Source organism: Phyllostomus hastatus, unplaced genomic scaffold, assembly GCF_019186645.2.
Source record: "Phyllostomus hastatus isolate PE091 unplaced genomic scaffold, TTU_PhHast_1.1 phas_scaffold_21, whole genome shotgun sequence".
NCBI classification, from domain to species: domain Eukaryota; kingdom Metazoa; phylum Chordata; class Mammalia; order Chiroptera; family Phyllostomidae; genus Phyllostomus; species Phyllostomus hastatus.
This window is the reverse complement of record NW_025334017.1, coordinates 3835799-3849514: the sequence shown is the minus strand read 5'-3', so window position 1 is coordinate 3849514 and position 13716 is coordinate 3835799.

Here is a 13716-nt window from a genome sequence, read left to right as displayed (position 1 = left end):
TCCAGAACACGGTACTTCGTTTGGTACTTCACCTTGACTGAGCTTCACTGCCTTGGCAGCCCTTGCAGAAGGAAGCCTGTTGCTTCCTACAGGAATGTTAGCACTTAATTAAAGTTGAGAACCATTTGTGTCCATCAAGTCAAATAATTCAGCAATAAAGTAGACATAGTTAATTTTTCTGGGTGGGGATCATATACCGAATGGGTTCAAATTACGTGCCTCTAAAAATGCTTTGAGTTGCACATGATAGGTCTCCATTAAATATTACCAGCCTGGAGGAATTTGTGTTCTCCCTTTGTGGATGCTTGGGCCAGAAAAATAAAGTGAAACTCCAGTCAAAATGAAGCATGTTGATACGAATTCTCTTCTAAGTTTTCTTTTTCTCCACCTTAACCCTGGGCAAAGATGTAATAAATCTTTTCTTCTCCCTGTGTCTATAGACTGAATTTTTCCTGTTGTGTTCTTGTACACCATATGGAGCCCTTAATAGGGGCCAGTGAAGGAACAGTCCCAACTCCCCCATCTTTGAGGCGCAGGCCTTGCAGTTAGTCCTTGTGTGACCAGTAAACCCGAACTTTGTCAGGTCTGGGAGGTTGCAAGGACTCACTTCCTGTCTATTGTTTTGATTTTCACCTTTTGGCATATTCCCCTTTTCTCAGTGATGACCAAGGATTTTGAAGGATCTTTAATCCAACAACATTTCTAAGCACTGGAGATTTTAAGTAACCAAGTTTGCCATTTTCCTGGAAATCTGCTAGTGGTGCTGTTAAAATAGCTTTTTGCTGTATCAGTGGATGGATGAGTAAGATGTGACTGTAGAGCTGGCACTGCCTCCATTCACATAGTCATTTTGGAGGAGCTTTTGCTTCTGAATCAGGAACAAAGCTTTCTAGGGACTATGACTCTCTTCGCTTCTAAAGAAGACTCTGTCCATATATTGGCCGAGGGAAATGTGTGGGAGGTGCCCAGGCTTCTCTTCATTATATCTAAGGAATACCATCATACAGACATCAGTGATCATCTTACCACACCACTATCAATTAGATTTCCTCTAACTTTTGCATGTGTTATTCAAATGTTTTAAAAATATAAGAAAAGTTGCTTGATTTGAATCATCTAGTTACTATTTAGCAAAATTCATATCTAATATGACAAAAAAGTATAATGCTGAAAAATGCAGCATCATGCAATGAAATTTGAGAAGAAAGGTGACTTCGTTTGGTGACAGATAGAATGAGACTCCCAGATGCTCCCAGGCTGCTGACGGTCTGGGTGCTGATGGAAGCGCTGATCTTCATACCATGTGGGTGGGGCAGCAGCCTATTCCACACCCCTTGCTTCCATCAGACATTATCTTGACCTCAGATTTTAAGCTTGATCTATAGCATAAATAAATAAATAAATCCCAAAACTGTTACTGTTTTGGGGAACTTTGAATCAAGCAATGGCTTTCGTTATTTGTACTCCTTTGTCTGATTTCTTATTGATGAAACAATGATGTAGTTCAAATTCAGAAAATCCTTCTGGGAAGAAAATGGTCAGATCAATAATCAGTTGTAGTAGCCTTAGAATTCATTGCTTACTTACATTTAAAAAAATTAGTTTTTTGAACTACACAGATAAGTGGTATTTCTCTCAATATAAAGTACATTTCAATTAATCTTTTTGGCTCACTCTTATTTGACCACAGGTGAAAGCCAAACTTAATGAAAAACTATCTATCCCTTTTCATTTGAAAATTGAAATATTTGAGATTTAACACCTAAAATAAAATGCCATGAAAAGCAATGTTAAAGACTGAATTCCTAGATGGTCAGAAGAGTTGTCTACCCATGCCTTGGCTGGCAAAAGGCTAACTTCCCTCAACATCTTCATGGGGAGCCAGGAAGAGGCCCATTGCTTAGAACGGCCCTCACCACTTACTTTTATTTTCTGATTTTTTAAAAATCAGAAAGTAATATTCTTTCTTCAGACTTCAAGTGCCACATCCTGTCTTTTAGAAACCAATTAAATTTCTTACACCGAGCTGTGCATCCTGGCCTATCCCTAGTGGTATTCCTGCAGAAATGAACATTTTGTAATAGATCATAAAGCAACATTATTAAAATGTATCACATTGATTTTTTTGTCAGCAGGCTTTATCAAGTTGTACCTGAATGAACCTATCTTCTATATTATTTTTAATGAAGTGAGCACATAACTTATACTTTTTGATAACTTCAAACTTCTTTTATATATGGAAATTAATATGATTTAATTATTATTGAAGTTATGATTAAAGTTAGTGACCCACCCTGTCACTAATGGGCTTTGGGTCCCATGCACTGCCCTTGGTGAGGTGGCCGCGGGGTAAGTGCTCCTTCTTATGTTGCACAAATATCTCCCATTCTTGCTTTATTCACCAGAATGTGTTTCTCTTCTGAGAGTCAAGGCTGCCCTTTGCTGCAGGAAGCAGAGGGCTTGTTCCTTGCTCTTAAGGGTCTCAGTCATCTAAGTTACTTCAGTTCCCACTTCACCTAGGTTCATGGCTTGAATGGGATCCATTTTAATAAACTGCATATTTGTTACTGAAAGGGGCAAAGTGAGGTAACTTTTTTTAATGTTCCTATTTCAGGCTATAGGGAAGCAACTTATAATACCTTGCCAAGTTTCCTTCCCTTCTTTTGGTAACCCTCTCTATGCTAAAAACAAAAATAATTTCTGTGCATTATCCCTTTTTAGCACTTTTGTTTTGGAGATGACTGTGCACACACACACAAAAAGGAATTAGAATGAGAAACTTTATCTTGCATTCCAAAAAAAGTGAAAATTAAAACGATAAAAATCTGTTAACACTTAAAACTCAAATTTAATGACCTCTGAGCCAATCCATTTAATGGATCTTGTTCATGTCCACACTATGCGACAGGCACTTGCATATCTTGGACACTTGGCATATGTAATCGAATACAGTCTTCTCCTGTCCCTGCTGGCATCAGCAGACTACAAGGAACAGGGTAAGAGGTTAGCTAACTTACCCCTCAGCTCGCAGCTTATAAGTGACATTATAAGCTGTAATGTGAACCCTGGGCTCTGATGTCAGAATGCCTCCTCATGACATAATGACACATTCTCTCTCCCAATGGCGGACACTAACATTTCTACTGCCCACACCCCCTTTGAAGCATTTGGAACCCAAGGGATCATGTGCCTGTATTTTAAGTTAGTGATTCAAATTGTTTATGATGAGCTCCCTAAAAGAAATTTGAAAAATATATACATTGCATATTTTAGGTTGGCATTTAAAATTCTTCATCATAAATTAACTATGGAGGTACAATTTCTTGAATATTATAAATATTGATAATTTTAGTGAAATTTTCACATTATCACTGAAATGCATGCATTGGGTTTAATTAACATAGTAATTTATATCAATCGTCACCCATTTAAAACATACATGAATAAGTTCTTCAACTCTTGAAAATTTTACATTGTTACCTTTGTTCTTTTTTAGGTTAACTATAACTCTGCATATCTCACAGAAACTCTATTCTCATCTAATATATTTCTGTGCTGGAAAGTCCTTTCTTGGTCTTCCTGTAATTCATCTATGTTAAAAATTACATACATAAGTTAATTTTCTTATTTCCTTTGACCATAGGTCACAAAGCATTAGATTTGTTCTATGTTGGCTTCTTATTACCATTATTTTATTACTGTAAGTGGTAGTAGTGTGGGGGGATAGTCATAATTACTAGTAGTAGCTGTTGCTTTAAAAAATTAGTTCACATATTTATAGATAAAAATTATGTATTGGTACACCAAGACAGGCTTCAGAGTAAATTCTAGTACCTTTAAAAAAGTATACATTGGTCCCAGGATATCTTATTCACATATATACATAAATGGAGAAATGCATGGAATTATTATAGAAATATCACACCGGTTTCAGATTCCTTCTGGGTTCTATGATTATGTTCAGCAACTATTTTAAAGATTCTATGAGCTGGCAAGGCAATATCCACCTACTTATTTCTGTAGTAAAGTAAATATATAGAAGATGGACTCATGGCGAGCAGGCTGACAGCTCTGGGGAGGGTTGTGGGGGTGGAGTGATGGAGCAAAATTAGGAAGAAAAGAAAATAAACAAATAAAGCAAATATATAGAAACCACATCACACAAAAAGAATGTGGCACCAGTCATTAGCCATCCACTCCCTTGGCCTCTAGGGTCTCTAATAAAAAGCTTCTAGAAGTGCTATTAAAAAGCCCTTACCCATTCCACCTTTCTTTGACTTACACTCTCCTTTTTAAACTGATATTTTCCAGAAATAGCTGGAAAATAATTATATTAATCCCAATACACATTTGTCAATGTTCAAATATATTTATTTGATTTAAAGGTAGTTCCATTGAAACTTGGTGCTGCATCATTTATTTAGTTTTTTAAAATACACCATTGAACCAAACCAGAAAAATCCGAATTATGAAGAAAGTCAGATGAATCCTACTCGCTTTCTCTCAGAAAGCCTAATTCATTTTAATTCTAATAAATGTGTTAATGTGCCTCTTTGTGACAACGAAGTCACTTCCAAATCAGAATGTAAAGATAAACATACGTAATTGGGTAGAGAAAGATAGTTGGAGCACAGATCTTGGCCAGGTGCTTGGTGTAAGGCTAGATGTGAAAGCCTCTGGCGCCTTCGCAGGCACCGCCCTTCAGTACTTCCCCTCATACTGCTCCCAACACTGCTCTTCGTTTAGTCCATCAGCACTACTCCTGGGTACTGCCAAGCATACTTCCTGCCAGTGTTGCCCCCTAGTAGTAGCCCTCAGTATTGCTCCTCAGTGCTATTCTTCAGTAATGTGCTTCAGTATGGCTTACCAACTTTCTCTTTCCTTGGTCTTCATGGCTTCTGTCCGGGAGGGATGCAGTCCTTGTCAGAGATGATGTTGTTGAACCAGGGTGTTGTCACTCTCACCCCTCATTTTTTAGTATAGCATATCTGAAACTGAAACATTCCAAGACGGGTTAAAATAGTTCCTTTTTAAAGTTAAGGTTTCATTTGGTCAGAAATATGTGTAAGTTAGGAAGAAAAGACATTGTTAGAATTGTCAGTTATTTAGAGATTTGATGGTTCGAATGTTTTGAACTGTTCCTTTGTGCCCCAGAGAATTTTATACCCCAGGGGCAGTGAACCATCTTAATCCAGGGTGGGAGTATGCCTTTCTTTTGTAAGTGGGCAGCCAAAAACTGCAAGAGGGAGAGGAACAGAAAATGGCCTGCTAGCTCGACTGCAGGCAGACACATTTTAGGAAGGAGTACCCTGATAGGTGGTGCTACCAAAATTGATGCCCTGACCACAAAACCCTTGAGAAGTATCTGTGTACCCCCAAGGGTGAATTTATCCCAGTTTGAAGATTGTTTCTCTAGGGTCCATGGTGAAGAAATATATGAATGTAATTCATCAGACAAGAACATATGTGGAATTTATGAGCTTTTAAAATTCATGGGAGGCATCATAACTTCAGGAAATCTGAAATAGCTCACATTAGAATGGAAAAAACCTTCCATAACAGACCTGCATGTATGAGAGCCTGTGCTTACTAAGAAGTATGGTGCAAATATCACAGGCTTTCATGCTCTGAGAAAAGCCCTTTCTTAACCTTGCTTTTATTTTATTGAAACATCATGAAAGCAAATAACAGAAACATGTTCAATTCAAATATATACCATGAAGCTTTCCTTTTGAGGATGCTGTTGTGAGGAAAAAAATGTTGTTGATCTTTAAGTGATTCAAACTATCACTGCTCCTCTGTGAAAATTTATTTATCAAATTTCTTTTTGGTAATGCAGCTGGAGGTGGCCTGGACATCCTTACCGGCACCAGGTAATGAGAGAAAAAAATCAAGTTGTTAAACCTTCCTCCAACCCCTAACTTCTCCTGTCTAACCTGTGAAGCTGGATATGAAGACATGCTTTGTGGAGATTTATAAGAATAAAATCACATTTGCATGGTATTACTAGCCTTTCTGCCTTCCATATGATAAAGAATGCTTTAAAAATTTATTTTTTAATTCATACCAGTAGATGCTAAGGAATGCAGTTTACTAAATTGACCTAAAAAGAGCTACACATGAAATAATAATTCTGCTCACTAGATGGACATTGCATTAAAATTAAACACAAAGCTATCATGTAGAATGTAGAAAGCACCATATCTCTTTCAAGGGCAAGGTATTTTGATAGCTCAAATGATTCAGCAAATATTTATTGTGTACTTATCTAACACTCTGTTTTATATGTGTCATATATTTTAGAATTCAGAAGGACTTTTGAGACAATAATCTTCTGTCAGACAAGATCCCTGCAAATATCCCTGAGAGATGAATATCCAAGTTCCATTTAGATATTTCTAGGGGTGGAGTGTACACTGACTCACCAGAAGTCTATTCCTGTGGCATCTCTCAATGATTTGTAACCTGTAATTTCCCCCAGAATAAGGTGTCTGTCTAAAACAGGGGTGTCAAACTCATTTTCATCAGGGGCCACATCAGCCTTGTGGTTGCCTTCAAAGGGCTGAAAGTAATTTTAGGACTGTATAAATGTAACTACTCCTTAACAGTTAAGCAAGAGCTTAGCACGCTGCCTGGTAGAAACAAGGTCCCAGGCTAGACAAAACAAGGTGGAGGGCCAGATTTGGCCCCTGGCCTTATGTTTGCCACCTGTGGTCTAGAATCAATACTTCCTTCCAAACGTGATTTCCATCCATGAAAAATGTGGTGAGGTAATTAGTACTTAAAAAATAACATATTCTTGGCAGGGTGGCTCAGTTTTGTGTGGCATCATCCCATGAGGGAAAAGGTTGTGGGTTGAATCCCTGGTCAAGACATATATGCAGGTTGCAGGTTTGATCCCCAGGGTCAGGGTGTGTACAAGAGGCAACCTATTGATGTTTCTCTCTCATATCAACATCTCTCCCTCCCTCTTTCTCTCTCTCTCCCTCTCTCTCTCTCACACACACACACATCAGTAAGTATATCCTTGGGTGAGGATTTTAAAAAATATAAATACACTTGCTTTTTCTCTCTTACCATCTCTTATTTATTTTCCAACTCATGCAATTTGATTTTTGTCCCCACAATTTACCTAGAAATTGTAAGATGGGCCACAGTGATCTGATTACCACATGTCTGCGTCACAGATCTGACAACTCTGTACAAATACCTTTCCTTAAACTTAAAACTTCCCTTAGCCAGCTGTCTCCCATCTCTTCTCTACTTTCTATAGCCAGGCTTCTTAAAATTTCTTCTCATCCATACAAATCATTCAATAAACTTACTTGTTTAAACAACAATGGACACTAATTATCTTAGCATGCTTGTTGGTCAGGAATTAGGAGCAGTAGAGTTGGGTGGTTCTGGCTGAGGATCCCTCCAAAGTGTGTAGTCAAGCTCTCAGCAGGGCCGTCATCATCTAATGGCTTGACAGGGGCTGGAAGATTTAATTCCAAGATGGTGCCTGCTCTTGCTGGCAAGTTGGTGGTGATTCTGTGTGAGGACAGGCCTTGGTTTCCAGCAAATAAAAACCCTATGGGTTCTCCATAGAGCTGTTTGAGTGTCTTTATGCCATGGTGGTTAGCTGCCCCCAGAATATGTGATTCAAGAGACTGGAGTGTTTTTTGAGTTTAAGGCCCCCTTTTATAAAATTATTTTATTTATTTATTTATTTACTTATTTATTTATATTGTATTTTTCCATTCCAATTTATCCCCCTTGTGCCCTCTTCTACCTCCACTCACCCCCTTCCCTATCCCCCCCACAATCACCAGCCTGTTGTGCACATCCATAAATCTTTTTTCTTTTTTGCTCCATCCCTCCACCTCCCTCACCAACCCCTCAGAGATGTCAGTGTGCATTCCATCTATGAGTCTGTCTCTACTTTGCTTGTTAGTTCAGTTTGTTCATTAGATTCCACATATGAGTGAAATCATATGGTATTTCTATGACCTTTTTCATTTAGCATAATGTTCTCCAGATCTATCCATGCTATTGCAATGAGTAATATTCTCTTTTGTTACAGCTGAATAGTATTCTATTGTATAAATGTACCATAGTTGTTTTATCCACTCATCTATTGATGGGCACTTGGGCTGGTTCCAAATCTTGGTGATTGTAAATAATGTTTCAATGAACATAGGGGTGCTTATGTTCTTTCAAGTTAGTGTTTCAGGTTTCTTTAGATAAATTCCCAGAAGTAGAATCTCTGGGTAGGCAGTTTCATTTTTAATTTGTTGAGGTAATTCTATGCTCTTTTCCACAGTGGCTGCATCAATCTGCATTCTTGCCAACAGTGCAGAAAGGTTCCCCTTTTTCCACATCCTCACCAGCACTTGTTGTTTATTGATTTATTGATGATGGCCATTCTGACCTGTGTGAAGTGATATCTCATTGTGGTTTTAATTTGCATCTCTCTGATGATTGGTGACATTGTGCATCTTTTCATATGTCTATTGACCATCTGTGTGTCCTCTTTGGAGAAGTGTCTATTGAGGTCCTTTGCCCATTTTTTAATAGGATTGTTTGGGGGGTTTTTTGGTATTGAGTTTCAAGGCCCTTTTTAATGTCTCCACAAGTCTTCATATCTCACTGTCTGTTCACTACCCCAGGCAAATTAAAATTTAAAAAATAGGATAACTTTAATTTGAAACAAAGGAAAATCTTTATTTAAAATTTATTAACACACTTAGCACAACAAAGGTAAAAATCCCATGTGTACAATGGGACTTTCTTAATTTTCTTTTGGTCAAATAAAGTTTTCACACCTTCCCTCCCCACCCTTGCCAATGATATTGTTAAACTTGTTCTAGTTCATCCTATTTGGTGTTATTTGTTTCTTGGAAACTAATTCTTACAACTAATTCTGAAAACTAACCTGCTTAAATTCAGATTATTGAGTTAAGTGAGCTTACCCCTGGGATTTGTAAAATAATTTTGTTGAATCTGAATGTTGCCTATAGTGATGGAAATGTGCTATCTATTAGGGACATTATGCCTAGGTAGGACAAGTACCTGCCTACATGAAGTTATTTCAAATGGGTCCAGTCTGAAGAAAATTCCTGAAAATTCTTAAAATGGAATTCCTTTACCAGCTCTGTGCTGAAAATCCCTGTTCTACTCTTTAGATGTGAAACTTCTCTGTTAATAGTGTTGCCTGAAACATAACACACCAGGTTCTTCATGTCACCTCTGGCTGATTTGTTGGGTTAGTAATTACAACTCAAAGTGTGTGAAGCTGTTGATCTTCTGCACAATGAATAAATGAGTAGGTTTCGATTAGAGGTGGGGGCATTTGAAATGGCTTAGCACTTAAAATGATGCTGAAGCCAAGGCAAACCACTAAAAATGAAGTGCTAAAATCAGAGGATACAAGAGCATTTGGGCAGTAAGAATAAAATAGGACCAAGGGAGGACTGTTGGGGTAGAGAGAATCCTGGGAGTTGTGTGTTACCTATTGATGGGTCCGTAAGCAGATGACTTTCTCTTTTGTTTTGGACACTCCTGACTCTCCTGGTTTTATGTCATAGGGGATAGTTTTGCCCTGACCTCTCTACACCCTTGTCTACTTCCCACAAGACCAAGGTTAGTGAGCAGTCCTGCTTATGAGTCTGGTTAGTATATGGAGAGGATATATTTGTTCCAGGATATATTTGTTCCAGGTAGTTGATTATCATTTTGTTTACTGTAATTTAGAAACAGAAGGAGTTACCATTTTTTAGGAAGAAAGAAATTAAGTGTCAGAAGTTGGCTGTTTTCTCCATATGCAATAGTGCTTTCTCTTTCCCATCTTTGCTCAAGAAATATAACCTGAGATGATGATTTGAGCACAACATAATTCATACCAATTTCCAATCTCACAACTGACTTCAAGAAAATATCTTCAATTATTTCTGGAAAACATTTAGCCCTGAAAGAAGATGATGATAATCTATTGTTCTTTCAGCAGCTAGTGGCTTTTGAATGGCCTCCATCACCAGCAGATATGGCAGGTTTAAATCAGCAATATAAGCCTGTCTCATGTGATATACTGTCTAATATAAAAGCCAACACAGAAAAGCACCATGACCGCCACAAAAGGATGTTTATTCCAGGGCCGTACGCTCATGATAACTGAACTGACAAAATGTCTCTTCACTTTACATCAACAGACACTCGCTCGTAACTGAATCTCCTCAGATCTACCTGGGAGAATTCTTTTTACAGATTCCAGGGCTCCATGTTAGAAGATTTTTAAAAGTAAAATTATTAAAAATTAAATTAAATTTTTTTAAAGTAAAAATTATTAAAAATAAAAATTATTAAAAATAATTAATAGGCATTCTTCAGTGTCATAGCTTGGTCTCTGAGTCTTTGGAGTGACAGAAGGGTGCTTATGAACGTGATGGAATTTGAGCTAATCTAAAAGGCAAAACAAACAAAGCAGAAACAGACTCATAGACACAGAGAACAAGCTGATGGTGGCCAGATGGAAGAGGGTAGGAAACCAGATGAAATTGATGAAGGTATTAAGACATATAAATTGGTAGTTAAAAAATAGTGATGGCGATATAAAGTGCAGCATAGGGAATGTAGTCAGTAATATTATAATAACTATGTATGGTGTCAGATGGGTACAAGACTCACCAGGAGGATCACTTTGTAAGTTATATAGATATCTAACCACTGTGCTGTAGCCCTGAAACTAATATAATATTAAATGTCAATTGGAATTAAAAAGTGATTTTTTTAAAAGATTTTATTTACTTATTTTTAGAGAGGGAAGGGAGGGAGATAGAGAGAGAGAGAAACATCAATGTGCGGTTGCTGGGGGTTATGGCCTGCAACCCAGGCATGTACCCTGGCTGGGAATCAAATCTGGGACACTTTGGTTCCCAGCCCACGCTCAATCCACTGAGCTATGCCAGCCAGGGCTAAAAAGTGATTTTTAAAAAATTAAGCTAAATTTTAAGCAGTAGGAACAATTATGATATAGAAATGAGAGACCAAAGTACTCTGGGTGGGAGGATGACAAGACCAGAACCACAGAAGTGGATGCATGGGGCATGTAGGGAGAGACCCGTGTCAAGGCCTGTTAGAAGGAACAGGAAGTCCAGTCCATAGCAATGTTGATGTTGGAAGACTCTTTGAGGAAAATCTTGAATGGAAGAATTAAGCTTCTGGGTTAAACTACTGTAATCTGTTACATGTGTTTGAGCAGTTATATGCTCCAAGACTTTACTCTGGCATCCAATGATGACTGTACCAGTGGGAGAGCTCTTATATGAGACCAATGATGACTGGCATCCAATGATGACTGTACCAGTGGGAGAGCTCTTATATGAGACCAAAAGCTTGGACTGAAACTCAAAGATAATGCACTAGGGCCATGGCCATGGGGAAGGAGGGTAGGGACTTACCACTAATAAATATATTCTCATTTCCCATTACAAAGTTCAAGACATTAATTTATATAGGAAAAAGTTAGTTGGGGGTAACTGCAGAGATGCATGCAAAGAACTGGAGACACCAGCTCAGGCCAGTGTTACCCCTGAGAGCCAACCTCCTGGCCTCTCTTTTGCTGTTTGAAGTTGCCAAGGTTTTATCTGCCTGTGGCTCTCCTAGATGTTCTGTGCATCTTTGCTTGGATGGCTTGTTTTAATCATAGACCTCAACTCAAATGTCACTTTGTCAGGGAAGAACAGTTCCCCAATCCAAAGATCATGGATTTCCTTCTCCCTCCATTCTATATCCCTGTGGTTTTCAGCTAGGACTAATCTCCATGGTAATGCTTTCATGTTATAGAGCTTATTTGCTTATTTCCTCCTCTCCCTAATAGAACATGAGATCTAAAAGAATTAGTCATCTTTATTGTCTGTCCAGGACTTCATTTCTAGTACCTACATCAGAGCCTGGTATAAAATAAAAATTCAATGAATCTTCATTACTGTTATTTTGTTCCTTTCTTATCATTGCCCATCCAGTGCTAAAGACCAAATAAAGGATATGTGAGTGGAGGATTATATGTTAGAGATGATTGTTCTTGAACTTCTCTAATACTGAATACAATGCCCTGTGCTTTTTAAACTAATGCACAGCGATATTGCCCAGTGGTTAAAAATCTTGTCTCAGATCCCACAAGGAAATTAAAATTACTACCCTCAAGTATACTCATTAGAAATTCTTCTACTCACTAAGTATTCAAACAACTGGTCATGCCATCTTGGATAAGTCTTTGCTTCTCCTCAAGCCTTTGTCCTGCATCTTTACTTTTCTTCTGGCTTTAGTCTCCCCCATCCTCCCAGGAGTCCCAGGCAGTTTGCTGACGTATGGGCTCTGCTGTCTGCAGTGCTGGAGAGGGCAGAGCTCCGAAGTGCATGCAACAAGAGGCTAGGAGGCCAATGTGTGTCCTAGCACAGGTGTTCCCTATCATAGCCACATGCTGAATATTCAGAAAGGTTTATATTATGAATAAAGCCTGCTCATTCCTAGGATAAGATTTTAGCCTATTTTGTTTGATCAGTCCTTTTTTTATTTGCTCATTGCTCATCTCCATAGTCCTAAATATTTCAGGGATTTCTTACCACTCTAAAATTGTGATAATATTGTCCCTTCCTAATGGACTTTCAGTCTTCCAAAAGAAAAACACTAGGGGAGTAGGATTTGTTTAAAGCGAGGTTAAGGAATTGACTTTCATGAGCTGGCTTCCTCCAAAGTTCCTCAAAGGCCAGTGATAAATATTGTTTCAATTAGCAGAAAGAGTTCTCAGAACATCCAGTGAGTTTTTAAAAACTAGAAAATCTGTTCAAAAGGCCATATCAGACACTGTTGAACATGATTCTTTCTTATTAATGTGCTTCTTAGTGAATAGAGAGCTCAGCAACAGAGATAAAATTGTCGAAAACCAGATCATCTTACAGAGAATGCAAAGTTTGGAAGGAATTACAGAAAGATTCTAGAGTTTCTCCTGAAAGTGTGACATATTCTTTTCTCACACATTTTTTTTAGAAAAAAAATTCTCTAACCTCTATATTATTTCAAATTCTAAAGGTCAGGGTCTGCATATTTAAGGAAATGGAGAAGGAAATGGGTATAGTGGTGTTTATGTTCAATTACTATGCAAAACATGAGCTTTGATTTATTTTTACTTTGTGATGGCTTGCAGATATTCATATATCCTCTTTCATAGGATAAAAATTGTTTTTTCAAGGTCATTTCTTACGCAACATATGAAGAGGATGTTTGAAGAAGAAAGAATAGGAAGAAATGTTGGAACATTCCTGGGGATGTTGCTAAACTGAATTCCTCACCAAAAATTTATGTCCTTTTTTAGTGGACTATGAACTCTGCAGAAGCGATGGAAAGCAATTTCAGAACACAACAGGAAATCTAAATAAATTAGTTTTTATTACAGATAGTAGGAGCTGTCTCTCCGCTGGGGGCAGATGGTGACTGACAGCTGGGCTTATTAAGCTCTATCAGAGCTTTTCAGTGGGATGTGAAGTCAGGGTTCAGAAAATATTTTCTCTGACAGCAAAGCTCATTTCCAGACCTTTCGAATTTTCTCTCAAATTAATAAAAAAAGAAAAAGTTTTGCTTCTGAGTTGTTTTTACTCTTTTAAATACTTCATTCAGGGCAGTATACCATGCCAGTAGGAACTAAATGAGGTTTAAGTGATGCTTCAGAGTGCACCTCAG